Below are 13,704 nucleotides of genomic sequence, written 5' to 3'. Positions count from 1 at the left end.
GAACCAGAGGGAGGAGATGGGCAGGTGAGCAGTAGGGAAGGAGAGGCACGTTGGAATGTAAAATCAGAGAAGTGAGGGGAAGGGGAGAAATTACCATAAGTTCAAGAAATCAGTGTTCACGCCATCATGTTGGAGGCTACCCAGACACAATATGGGTTATTGCTTCTTGAGTGGGCAGTGGGAGCTGACAGACATGGGCTTCAGGGTAATGACCAGAGGCAGAGTGGACAGTGGGAGCTGACAGACATGGGCTTCAGGGTAAAGACCAGAGGCAGAGTGGACAGTGGGAGCTGACAGACATGGGCTTCGGGGTAATGAGAGGGAGAGTGGACAGTGGGAGCTGACAGACATGGGCTTCGGGGTAATGAGAGGGAGAGTGGACAGTGGGAGCTGACAGACATGGGCTTCAGGGTAATGACCAGAGGCAGAGTGGACAGTGGGAGCTGACAGACATGGGCTTCGGGGTAATGAGAGGGAGAGTGGACAGTGGGAGCTGACAGACATGGGCTTTGGGGTAATGACCAGAGGCAGAGTGGACAGTGGGAGCTGACAGACATGGGCTTCAGGGTAATGACCAGAGGCAGAGTGGACAGTGGGAGCTGACAGACATGGGCTTCAGGGTAATGACCAGAGGCAGAGTGGACAGTGGGAGCTGACAGACATGAGCTTCGGGTTAATGAGAGGGAGAGTGGGCAGTGGGAGCTGACAGACATGGGCTTTGGGGTAATGACCAGAGGCAGAGTGGGCAGTGGGAGCTGACAGACATGGTTTTCAGGGTAATGACCAGAGGCAGAGTGGGCAGTGGGAGCTGACAGACATGGGCTTCAGGGTAATGACCAGAGGCAGAGTGGACAGTGGGAGCTGACAGACATGGGCTTCAGGGTAATGACCAGAGGGGGAGTGGGCAGTGGGAGCTGACAGACATGGGCTTCAGGGTAATGACCAGAGGCAGAGTGGACAGTGGGAGCTGACAGACATGGGCTTCGGGGTAATGACCAGAGGCAGAGTGGACAGTGGGAGCTGACAGACATGGGCTTCAGGGTAATGACCAGAGGCAGAGTGGACAGTGGGAGCTGACAGACATGGGCTTCGGGGTAATGAGAGGGAGAGTGGGCAGTGGGAGCTGACAGACATGGGCTTTGGGGTAATGACCAGAGGCAGAGTGGGCAGTGGGAGCTGACAGACATGGGCTTCGGGGTAATGACCAAAGGCAGAGTGGACAGTGGGAGCTGACAGACATGGGCTTCAGGGTAATGACCAGAGGCAGGGTGGGCAGTGGGAGCTGACAGACATGGGCTTTGGGGTAATGACCAGAGGCAGAGTGGGCAGTGGGAGCTGACAGACATGGGCTTCAGGGTAATGACCAGAGGCAGAGTGGACAGTGGGAGCTGACAGACATGGGCTTCGGGGTAATGACCAGAGGCAGAGTGGACAGTGGGAGCTGACAGACATGGGCTTCAGGGTAATGACCAGAGGCAGAGTGGACAGTGGGAGCTGACAGACATGGGCTTCGGGGTAATGAGAGGGAGAGTGGGCAGTGGGAGCTGACAGACATGGGCTTTGGGGTAATGACCAGAGGCAGAGTGGGCAGTGGGAGCTGACAGACATGGGCTTCGGGGTAATGACCAGAGGCAGAGTGGACAGTGGGAGCTGACAGACATGGGCTTCAGGGTAATGACCAGAGGCAGAGTGGACAGTGGGAGCTGACAGACATGGGCTTCGGGGTAATGACCAGAGGGGGAGTGGGCAGTGGGAACTGATAGACATGGGCTTCAGGGTAATGACCAGAGGCGGAGTGTACAGTGGGAGCTGACAGACATGGGCTTCGGGGTAATGAGAGGGAGAGTGGGCAGTGGGAGCTGACAGACATGGGCTTTGGGGTAATGACCAGAGGCAGAGTGGGCAGTGGGAGCTGACAGACATAGTTTTCAGGGTAATGACCAGAGGCAGAGTGGACAGTGGGAGCTGACAGACATGGGCTTCAGGGTAATGACCAGAGGCAGAGTGGACAGTGGGAGCTGACAGACATGGGCTTCAGGGTAATGACCAGAGGGGCAGTGGGCAGCGGGAGCTGACAGACATGGGCTTTGGGGTAATGACCAGAGGCAGAGTGGGCAGTGGGAGCTGACAGACATGGGCTTTGGGGTAATGACCAGAGGCAGAGTGGGCAGTGGGAGCTGACAGACATGGGCTTCAGGGTAATGACCAGAGGCAGAGTGGACAGTGGGAGCTGACAGACATGGGCTTCGGGGTAATGACCAGAGGGGGAGTGGACAGTGGGAGCTGATGGGAATGACGATTTTATTTAGAGATACAGATTGGTAACAAGTCTTCGCAAAGACCCCATGATGCCCAATTACGCCCATGTGGCCAATTAACCAACTATTCTGTACAGTTTTGCAATGTGGGAGGAAGTTGCAGCACCTGGAGCAAACTGACATACCCACGGAGGGTACAAACCGCTGTTGTCTGTAAGCATACAAACCGCTTACAGACAACAGCGGAATTGAAACCAGGTCCTTGGTGCTTTCATAACTAACCACTACACATCCATGCCACTTTGGGGGTCTAGCTTGAACCCCATGGGCTGAACTGTCTCTGTCTGTCTCATATTTAATAAGGAGCGTGCTTGTGAATATTGGTCAAGTGTGTGGGAAGGAGCAGTTCCCACGGATCAGTGCTCAGTCTTTCCTCAGCTCCACACCTCTCCAACTCCGTATTTCCTCTCATGTCCTAATGACTACTATGGTTCATAGTCTCCAACTGCTCCGGTGACGAAAACCTTTTCAATCCTACTCCACGTGACCTCTTACTGTGCACACAGAACAAATAGATCCAAGCACAGAATAACCTTTGGACAACTCCTGAACGTGAGGCAAGCACAGTTCAACTTCACTTTCAACCAGAGCAGAATGAATTTGTGCACATTTCCTGCCACCTAAGAAGCTAGTGTTGGGCACGTGGCCAAGTGGTTTAGATATTTGTCTAGTTACCTCAATGTCGCTAGTTCGAGCCTCAGCTGTGGCAGCATGTCTGTGTCCTTGAGCAAGGCACTTAACCACACATTGCTCTAGTCTGTGCGGGGAGTGGCACCCCACACAGACTTCCAATGTGCGCCTTGTAAGGCATGAAAATGCCTGACGCAGGCCTCTCATGGTCTGAGTCGACGTTCCCCTAAGAAGCTGGAGACAACTTTATTCCAGGGATATTACCCAGCAAAGCTCCTTCTTCACAGGCAACACTCTCAAAATGAAAAAAATGTTGTTCAAACAGGTAAAATGAGTCTTAAATACTCACTGATCAAAGAACAAGCCAATCATTTTTCTTCTCAGGGCACCTGATTTTACTCAACTCTTTCCCAACAAAATTGTGTAACACCCATAGAACACAGGACAGAAACAAGCTTTCCGCCCACTATATCAGTCCCGACCACAAAGCCAATCCAAACTAATCGCATCTGCCCATTCGCAGGTCTGCCTCAATGCTTCAGAAACTTTTTGTTCGTATGCCTGCTTCCACTGCTTGCCAGGCACCTGCCACTCTCAGCTTGCCTCACAAATCTTCTTTAAACAGGATCACCACAGTGTTACACAGAGCACAGAAACAGGTCCTTCAGCCCATCTAGTCTGTGTCGGTCTGTTTTTCTCCTTAGACCCATCCACACACACCTGGGCCCCAGCTCCCAATTTTCCACTAACGCAAACTTCTCGTAAATATTGCAATTGAACACACACCTACCATTTCTACTGGCAACTCATTTCACACTCACACCCCGTCAGGCTCCCCTTAAATATTTCACCTTTCACCCTGCACCTATTAACTCTATTTCTAACCTCAGCCAAGCTCAGCGGAAAAGCCTACACTGATTCACCCGAATGATATCCCTCATACTTTTGTACTCCTTTGGAGCATCTCCTCTCACTCTCCAGTGAATAAACTCCTAACTCGTTCAACCTTTCCCTATAACTCAGGGCCTGCAACAGCTGAATAAATTTTCTCTGCATTTTTTCAAGCTTACTTACATCTTTCCTGAAGGCAGGTGACCAACACAGCATGCAATACTGCAAATTCGGTTTGACCAATGTCTTATATAACTTCAACATAACATCCCAACTCCAGTACTCAGTGCTGATCTATGAAGGCCAATGTATCATAAGCTCTCTTTAAGATCCAGCCCACCTGGATCTGTATTCCCAGATCCCTTTGTTCTACCACGTATGTTGGTGCCCTATCATTCACTGTGCAAGTCCTATCCTGGTTTGTCCTGTCAAAATGCAACACCTCACACTTGTCTGCATTAAATTCCATCTGCCATTTTCCCAGCTGGTCCAGATCCTGCTGCAAGCTTTGATAGCCTTCCTCACTGCCCACTATTTCCCCACTCTTGGTGTCATCCACAAAATTCCTGATCCAGTTAACCACATTATCATCCAGACCATTCATATAGACGATAAACAACAAAGGATCCAGTATTAATCCCTGCGCCCACCACTAGTCACAGGCCCCCAGTCAGAGAGACAACCATCTACTACACTCTCTGAGTTCTACCTCGAAACCAGCGCTGAATCCCATTTACTACCTCATCCTGAGTGCCAAGCAATGTCCGCACCAGCCTCCCGAGCAGGACTTTGTCAATGGGCTTGCTAAAATCCAGGAAGATATCGTCAGTGCTTCCCTTCCTCAGTTTCTTGGTAACATCCTCAAAATACTCTAGAAGACTGGTTAGACATGACCTACCATGTTGACTATGCCTAATCAGGCCCCATCCATTCAAATACATTCTGTACTTTAGAATACTCAGAATCATTTACCCACTACCAACGTCAGGCTCACCAGCCTATAATTTTCGGGAGTATCCTAAGAACTGCTCTTGAACAACAGGACAACATCTACTGTCGTCCAATCCTCTGGCACCTCACCTGCGGCTAAAGATGTTTTAAATATCTCTGCTACCAGGGCTCCAGCAATTGTTGCACTCGCATCCTACAGAGTCCAGGGGAAAGCTTGTCAGGCCCTGCAGAGTTACCCCCCTAATTTGCCTCAAGTCAGCAAATACCTCTTTTCTGTAATCTAAGATGGTCAATGAGCTCACCAGGTTTTTGTGTTTGCTCACAAACCCTTGTATTAACCCTTCGATGGAGACGGATGTGAAAGCACAGAGGAACATCTGGAGAAATTTCTGAAATGCTCATTCGCTGCTGTCGTTACTGCGCGGTCAGGAATCTTCCAGAGGGAAGGCCTCAAAATCCCCAGCTTTGCCTGCTGATGGCGACCGAGAATGAGGTCGAATTGTTCGGGCAGAGATGGCGCTCAGTACTTGGTGTCGGAGAGCTGATTCGGAGGTTCGAAGTTTTCGGATGACTCAGAGACGGATTATGGTTGGGCGTGGCAGGAAGAGTTTTTCTTCCTTCTCCCGTCTGCGTGAGATGTGGGACATTTGAGAGACTTTAAACTTTTTACTGTGCTCATGGACTTCTTCATCAAGTTATGGTATTGTTGCACTGTTGTAACTATATGTTATAATTATGTGGATTCGTCAGTTTTTTCAGTCTTGGTCTGTCCTGTGTTTTGTGATATCACACTGGAGGAAATATTGTATCATTTCTTAATGGATGCATTACTAAATCACAATAAAAGAGGACTGCGTATTTTCATAATCTAATCTAATCTGTCTAACAAGTAAATACAGATGCAAAAGTTACTTCTAATATCTCCCCCATCTCTTTTGGCTTCATACATAGATCACCAAACCAATCTTCAAGTGGACCGATTCTCTCCGGGATTCACAGTGTCAGTCTCGGTACAGTGTTACACTGGGAGTAAACACAGGGATGATCTCAATACCATGTTACACTGGGAGTAAACACCATGTCAGTTTCAGTACAGTATTACACTGGGAGTACACACAGGGTTGGCCTCACCACAGTGTTATGCTGGGGTACGCAGTGTTAATGTGTTCTACTGTGAGTACACACGGTTGGTCTCAGTACAGTGCTACACTGGTAGTAAACCCAGTGTCAGTCTCAGTAGAGTGTCACACTGGGAGTACAAATTGGGTCAGTTTCAGTACAGTGTTACACGGGGAGCACACACACTGTCAGTTTCAGTACAGTGTTGCACAGGGAGCACACAGAGTGACAATCTCAATACAGTGTTACACTGGGAGTACACACAGGGTCAGTCTCAGTACAGTGTTACACTGGGACCACACAGGGTCAGTTTCAGTACAGTGTTACACTGGGACTACACACAGAATTGAATTGAAAATACACGTGGGCTAAGATGTTAACTGTCCTGTGCTATCACCAGTGGGATCATCAGTTGATCTGTCACCTGTCTTCAGGAGTTTCGGCCCGCTTATGATCAAGACTCCCTTAAGGTGGTGGGCCAGCAGTGCTAAAGCACCACCTCCCACTGGTGAGCTTAAAAACTTGGCATCTGCCTCTATCAGAGTTGTTGGTTGCTTCCATCCAACAGATAGTCTGCTCTTCAGGTGTCTATGCAACTACTGAAAGGTTTGCAAGATATGTATACACTGTCTGACTATCTGCCCCTCTGGACATACTTGGTCCACACCTACGATAATCCTTTCTCTGCTGCCTCAGCTACAGCCCTGCTGGTTGACTTGACCTCTCTTCTAGTGAAGCCAAGGTCACGCAGCCACTTCTGGAAAGTGAACGCAATAAACCCACGGCAGCCTACTTCGAATTGATAGCATGAGACCTTCCACCCTCTGTCTCTGCACTCAGATCTTAATTCTGCGTACTTGGTTAACTTGCGCTCATGGGCTCCATCGATGTTGTCTTCCCAGGGGACTGATTTCACCAATAACCACTTCTCTACTGGTGTCAGACCATATGATTATATCTGGACGCAATGTGGTGAAAGCTATTTGCTCTGGGAAACTGCCTTTCCCGTCCAGGTCAGCCTCGACACACCAATCATTGGCTGAAGAAAGTATGCTTGATCGCGAGCCTGCGCTGTACACCCTTGACTTGGAGTCTTCTTTCACAAATGATATGCGATGTTCTGTGCATGAGATAAGTTGTGCTGCAGTACTCTCCGCTCAACCACTTCTGTTACAACTTTGAGAACGTTGTTATGTCTCCAAGTGTACATGCCGCTGGAAAGATTGACTCTGCAAGCACTCAAAATATGTTGAAGTATTCCCTTCTCACCACAAGCAGCAGACCTGTCTGTCTTATCTTCATACTAGGTGCTGAGTTTGGCAGGTATTGGGAGCAGATCATACGCTGCTCTGCATAGAAAAGAAATGCAGAGCAGTTCCATCTACCACAGAACATTCCAAGATAGAAGTTGTTGTTCAACACTTTCCCACCAGGTCCAAGCCCCTTGTCTGGCCAGGCCAGCTGTTTTAGCTAACCCCTTCTCCTCTTCTACCTCTCGCATTTCTTGTGCTACAAGCTCATGGCGCTCCTTACCTGTAGAAGATGACCACCACTTGTGGGTTGTCCACCCAAGTCCCTGGCAGCCTAGCTGGATAGCTCCAACCGTCTCCTTGTGCTTCAGTCTAGACTCTGCCTTATCAACTGCTACATGGGCTGACCACATCCTGCCTGATCTCACATCCGGCTAGGTGTTCTTGATGACAGGGTCTTTTGAGTCTCGAAGCATCAAGAATGATCTTACCTTGGCTACCCTGACCTCCTCAACAAGGGATTGCACTGGGATGGTAAGCTTTGTCTGGCTACTGTGGATTGCAACATTGGTGAGGCTGCTCGGTACTCCAAGCCACCCCTTCACATACTTGTTGATCTTCCGTTCCATTGCCTCAACATGGGACATTGCCACTTCATAGACAGTCAGTGGCCACATTATCTGTTGCATCAGTCCATACTACAAGCACCACAACTTCAACTTGCCACGCAAGCCACACTTGTCGACAGACATCAGACCTCTGCTGATCTGTTCTCCTGTCTCTTGAACCCTCTTGGTGTCCCTCAGTTCCTCTGTGTACCATCGCCCGAGGCTCTCAACTGGTTGGTCCTGAATGGATGGAATCTCCTCTCCGCAAAAGGTGAAATGAAAGTCAACCACCTTTCCTCTCCTAAGAACAAGGCTCCTTGACTTCTTGGTCTTGAACTTCATTCTTCCCCAATCCATTAGCTCCTCGAGTCCTCTGTGCTAGGACCCAAAAGAGTGGGATCGTCCATGAACGCTCATATTGGTGGTAACTCCTCTCCTCCATCAAGTGCGACACCTGGTCCCACTGATTCTGCAGCCCTCACAACCTCCATGGCTAACACAAAAAGGATGGGTGAAATTGCACATCCCATTGGGATTCCAACATCCAAGCTCTGACACCTAGTTGTAAACTGCTGGGTGGAAAATCTCATCCGGAGATCATTGTAGTACTGCATAACAAAGTTCCTCACCTTAGCAGGAATCCATAGGAATTCCATCGCAAACTCAATCAGGACATGGGGAACAGAACCATACGCATTTGCAAGATCAAGCCAAGCTACAGCCAGATTTCTTCCCAATCTTTTCGATTCCTGGATGGTATGTCATATCATACTAGTATGTTCAAGGCATCCTGGGAAGCCTGGTATTCCTGCCTTCTGCACAGATGTATTTACCAATCCATTCTCTATCACAAATGAAGATATTCTTTCTGCCAGAATGCCAAACATGATCTTCCCCTCTACATTCAGGAGTGAAATTCTCTTCCTTCGGGATGTATACTCCTTCAGCCTCACTCCATGACAAAGGAACAGCACCTTGTCTCCACACCACCTTTAACAATCTCCACAAGTATTTCCTCAGCTCTTCACACTTCTTGAACACCTTATACGGAACTCCATTAGGTCCTGGAATTGAACCTGACCTTGCCTTTCTGATGAACCATTCGACTTTTGCCAATTTGGGTTCTGACAGATCGAACCTCACTCCTGGCTTGGTAGGCTTCACGGGTCCTGAAATGTCAAGCAAAGGAGCCTCCCGTTGTTCGCTAGAGTAAGTGTTTGCCAGGTGATCCTCAAGTTGTTGTTGAGAAATGTCAAGCTGCTCACTCTTACTTTGTTCAAACAATTTCTTTGTGAACTGGTGAGGGTTCTCAAAGAACGACTTTCTTGCCTTCTTTCTCTTTTTACGTTGTGATTCTGCACAACGGAGTGATGCTAATTTTAATCAAAAATGCTCTCAGAGATCAGTAAGCCCTGGCTTGTCACCCTCATTTGCTACCTTCCACCTCTGTCTCAACGATCTAAGCTCTCTCCTCAACCTACTAATCTCCTTCTGGCACCTGCCTGGTGTCTGTGTAGGCTTTGCTTTCTTCAACTCAACCAAACAAAACTGGTACTTTCCAACATCGTAAATCATATCGCCCATCACTTCCAACTTTCTCTTTGATGTTCCCCTGAGGGAGCTCGCCAACATCATACTGATATCCTCATCAAACACACACCAAGCCTTCTCATCTGCCATTGCTGGCCACTTGACCTTCCTCTTCTTCTCTACCTCCACACCACTGCTATCATGCGAAGGATCTACCTGGGTACTGTGGTCTGAAACCTGACCTGGGTTATCTCTCGTCTGACCTGGAGTACGATGACTCTCTCCAGAGCAAATCGCTGTGGCTTGTGAATCAGTGGTTGAAAAGACCACATCATCTATGCTTGGTGAAGTAATTTCATCTTCATCCACTGGGATGGAATAACACTTCAACTTTGCTTGGTGGACTCATAAACCTTTAATGCTGGAAAACGTTCTCCCACACCAACACACTGGACACTCAGAGCTTCTTATCATAGCTCTTGGTCGTAGTCGTTCCCTGTAATTAACTGTATCCATCTGATCGGGTCCATCATTCTCCCTCACTCTCGGAGGACCCCAGGGGTATGTTTCTCCGTGTAAACTAAAAGCTTCAAGAGGTGGGTGCTCTTCTGAGCTGGTGCCCAGACAGCCAATCCTGAAACCCCCAGTGCCAGTCTTTCCTGGCTGGCGCCAGAATCAGTTTCAGTACAGTGTTACACTGGGACTACAGACAGGGTCAGTTTCAGAACAGTGTTACAAATAGAAACCAGACAGTGATAACTTCAACATGGCGTTATAATCAGAAGCTGTCATTACCCCCCAACAAACTGAACATTACTCTCTGTATCTTATGGCAGACTTGGCCCTCCTCTGGATTTCACAAATTATGGCTGGGTGACCAACTGCAGCATCAACAGACTCGCATTCCCTGAGGACCTGGAGCAGAATGGATGTCCTGCACTCTGTGTTGGACAGTGCTATCAGATTGTTTGGAGAAACCACCTAGAGGAATCTGGAATACTTTAGACTAGTACCTCGTGGGCCCAGTTATACCTGCAAGCAAATAGACTTGAGCACCAACCATACCTCAGCACTCCCTGTCAAGTGAAGAAGCAAATCGTTGTCTTCCAAACTGTCCACCCATTGCAGGGTGTCCAGGCCCCACTCTCACCTTCCGTACTCTGACGTTACCTTTTGGTGAACTGCATCGGCTGTCCCTTTCCTGAACTGCCATCGTACACAATCCCTGTGGCTCCAACCACCTCTCCCACTATTGCAGATCGAACCTGACCAGTCCCCACACCTCACCCAGTCCAAACCTGACCAGTCCCCACACCAAACCCAGTCCAACCTGACCAGTCCCCACACCAAACCCAGTCCAAACCTGACCAGTCCGCACACCTCACCCAGTCAAAACCTGACCAGTCCGCACAGCAAACCCAGTCCAAACCTGACCAGTCCCCACACCAAACCAAGTCCAAACCTGACCAGTCCCCACACCTCACCCAGACCAAACCTGACCAGTCCCCACACCTCACCCAGTCCAAACCTGACAAGTACTCACACCAAACCCAGTCCAAACCTAATCAGTCCTCACACCTCAACCAGTCCAAACCTGACCAGTCCCCACATCTCACCCAATCCAAACTGACCAGTCCAAACACCTCACACAGTCAAAACCTGACCAGTCCTCACACCAAACCCAGTCCAAACCTGACCAGTCCTCACATCTCACCCAGTCCAATCCTGAGCAGTCCCCACACCTCACCCAATCCAACCTGACCAGTCCAAACACCTCCCACAGTCCAAATCTAACCAGTCCCAACACCTCACCCAGTCCAAACCTGACAAATCCTCACACCAAACCCAGACCAAACCTGACCAGTCCTCACACCTCACCCAGTCCGAACCTGACCAGTCCTCACAACTCACCCAGTGCAAACCAGACCAGACCCACACCTCACCCAATCGAAACCTGACCAATCCCCACACCTCACCAAGTCCAAACCTGACCAGTCCTCACGCCAAACCCAGTCCAAACCTGACCAGTCCCCTTACCAAACCCAGTCCAAACCTGACCAGTCCAAACACCACACACAGTCCAAACCTGACCAGTCCCAACACCTCACCCAGTCCAAACCTGACAAATCTTCACACCAAACCCAGACCAAACCTGACCAGTCCTCACACCTCACCCAGTCCGAACCTGACCAGTCCTCACAACTCACCCAGTGCAAACCAGACCAGACCCACACCTCACCCAATCGAAACCTGACCAGTCCCCACACCTCACCAAGTCCAAACCTGACCAGTCCTCATGCCAAACCCAGTCCAAACCTGACCAGTCCAAACACCACACACAGTCCAAACCTGACCAGTCCATACACCTCACCCAGTCCAAACCTGACCAGTCCCCATTCCAATCCAATTCCAAACTTGACCAGTCCCCACACCTCACCAAGTCCAAACCTCACCAGTCCTCATGCCAAACCCAGTCCAAACCTGACCAGTCCCCTTACCAAACCCAGTCCAAAACTGACCAGTGCCCACAACTCACCCAGTACGTACCAGACCAGTCCTCACACCTCACCCAGTCCAAACCTGACCAGTCCCGATACCTCACACAGTCCAAACCTGACCATTCTGCACACCTCATCCAGTCCAAACCTGACCACTCCCCATCCCTCACCCAGTCCAAACCTGACAAGTTCTCACACCAAACCCAGTCCAAATCCGACCAGTCCTCACACCTCACCTAGTCCAATCCTGTCCGATCCCTACACCTCACCCAATCCAACCTGACCAGTCCAAACACCTCACACAGTCCAAACCTGACCAGACCCCACACCAAACCCAGTCCAAAACTGACCAGTCCGCACACCAGACCCAGTCCAAACCTGACCAGTCCCCACACCAAACCCAGTCCAAACTTGACCATTCCGCACACCAAACCCAGTCCACACCTGACCAGTCCCCACACCTCATCCAGTCCAAACTTGCCAAGTCCCCACACCTCAGACAGTCCAAACCAGACCAGCCCCCACACCTCACCCAGTCCAACCTGACCAGACCAAAAATCTCACACAGTCCAAGCCTGACCAGTAGCAACACCAAACCCAGTCCAAACCTGACCAGTTCCCACACCAAACCCAGTCCAAAACTGACCAGTCCCCACACCAAACCCAGTCTAAACCTGACCAGTCCCCACACCTCACCAAGTCCAAACCTGACCAATCCTCATGCCAAACCCAGTCCAAACCTGACCAGTCCCCTTGGCAAACCCAGTCCAAATCTGACCAGTCCTCACACCTCACCCGGTCCAAACCTGACCACTCCCCACACCTCACCCAGTCCAAACCTGACCAGTCCAAACACCTCACACAGTCCAAACCTGACCAGTCCCCAGACATCACCCAGTCCAAAACTGACAAGTCCTCACACCAAACCCAGTCCAAACCTGACCAGTCCCCACACCAAACCCAGTCCAAATCTGAACAGTCCTCACACCTCACCTAGTCCAATCCTGACCGATCCCCACACCTCACCCAATCCAAATCTGACCAGTCCAAACACCTCACACAGTCCAAACCTGACCGGTCCCCACACCTCACCCAGTCGAAGCCTGACCAGTCCCAACCCCAAACCAGGTCCAAACCTGACCAGTCCCTACACCTCACCCAGTCCAAACCTCAGCAGTCCCCATGCCAATCCAATTCCAAACATGACCAGTCTCCACACCTCACACAGTCCAAACCTGACCAGTCCTCACACCTCACCCAGTGCAAACCAGACCAGACCCACACCTCACCAAATCAAAACCTGACCAATCCCCACACCTCACCCAGTCCAACCTGACCAGACACCACACCAAACCCAGTCCAAAACTGACCAGTCCCCACACCAAACCCACCCTAAACCTGACGAGTCCCCACACCTCACCCAGTCCAAACCTGACCAGTCCTCACACCTCACCCAGTGCAAACCAGACCAGACCCATACCTCACCCAATCCAAACCTGACCAGTACCCACCCCTCACCCAGTCCAAATCTCACATGTCCCCACACCAAACCCAGTCCAAACCTGACCAGTTCCCACACCTCAACCAGTCCAAACCTGACAAGTCTTCACACCAAACCCAGTCCAAATCCGACCAGTCCTCACACCTCACCTAGTCCAATCCTGTCCGATCCCTACACCTCACCCAATCCACCCTGACCAGTCCAAACACCTCACACAGTCCAAACCTGACCAGACCCTACACCAAACCCAGTCCAAAACTGACCAGTCCGCACACCAGACCCAGTCCAAACCTGACCAGTCCCCTTACCAAACCCAGTCCAAATCTGACCAGTCCTCACAACAAACCCAGTCCAAACCTGACCAGTTCCCACACCAAACCCAGTCTAAACCTGAACAGTCCTCACACC

At 50.2% G+C, this 13,704-nt stretch overlaps 1 protein-coding gene across 4 annotated transcripts in view; it reads right to left on the bottom strand.

Annotated features, from left to right (window-relative positions):
* Positions 1-13,704, bottom strand: part of LOC140205049 (CD82 antigen-like) — a 143,778-nt gene that overhangs the window by 98,716 nt on the left and 31,358 nt on the right. The window lies entirely within an intron of this gene.

This window comes from Mobula birostris, chromosome 11 (assembly GCF_030028105.1).
Source record: "Mobula birostris isolate sMobBir1 chromosome 11, sMobBir1.hap1, whole genome shotgun sequence".
Lineage (NCBI taxonomy): Eukaryota > Metazoa > Chordata > Chondrichthyes > Myliobatiformes > Myliobatidae > Mobula > Mobula birostris.
This window is presented reverse-complemented; position numbering and strand designations above follow the sequence as displayed.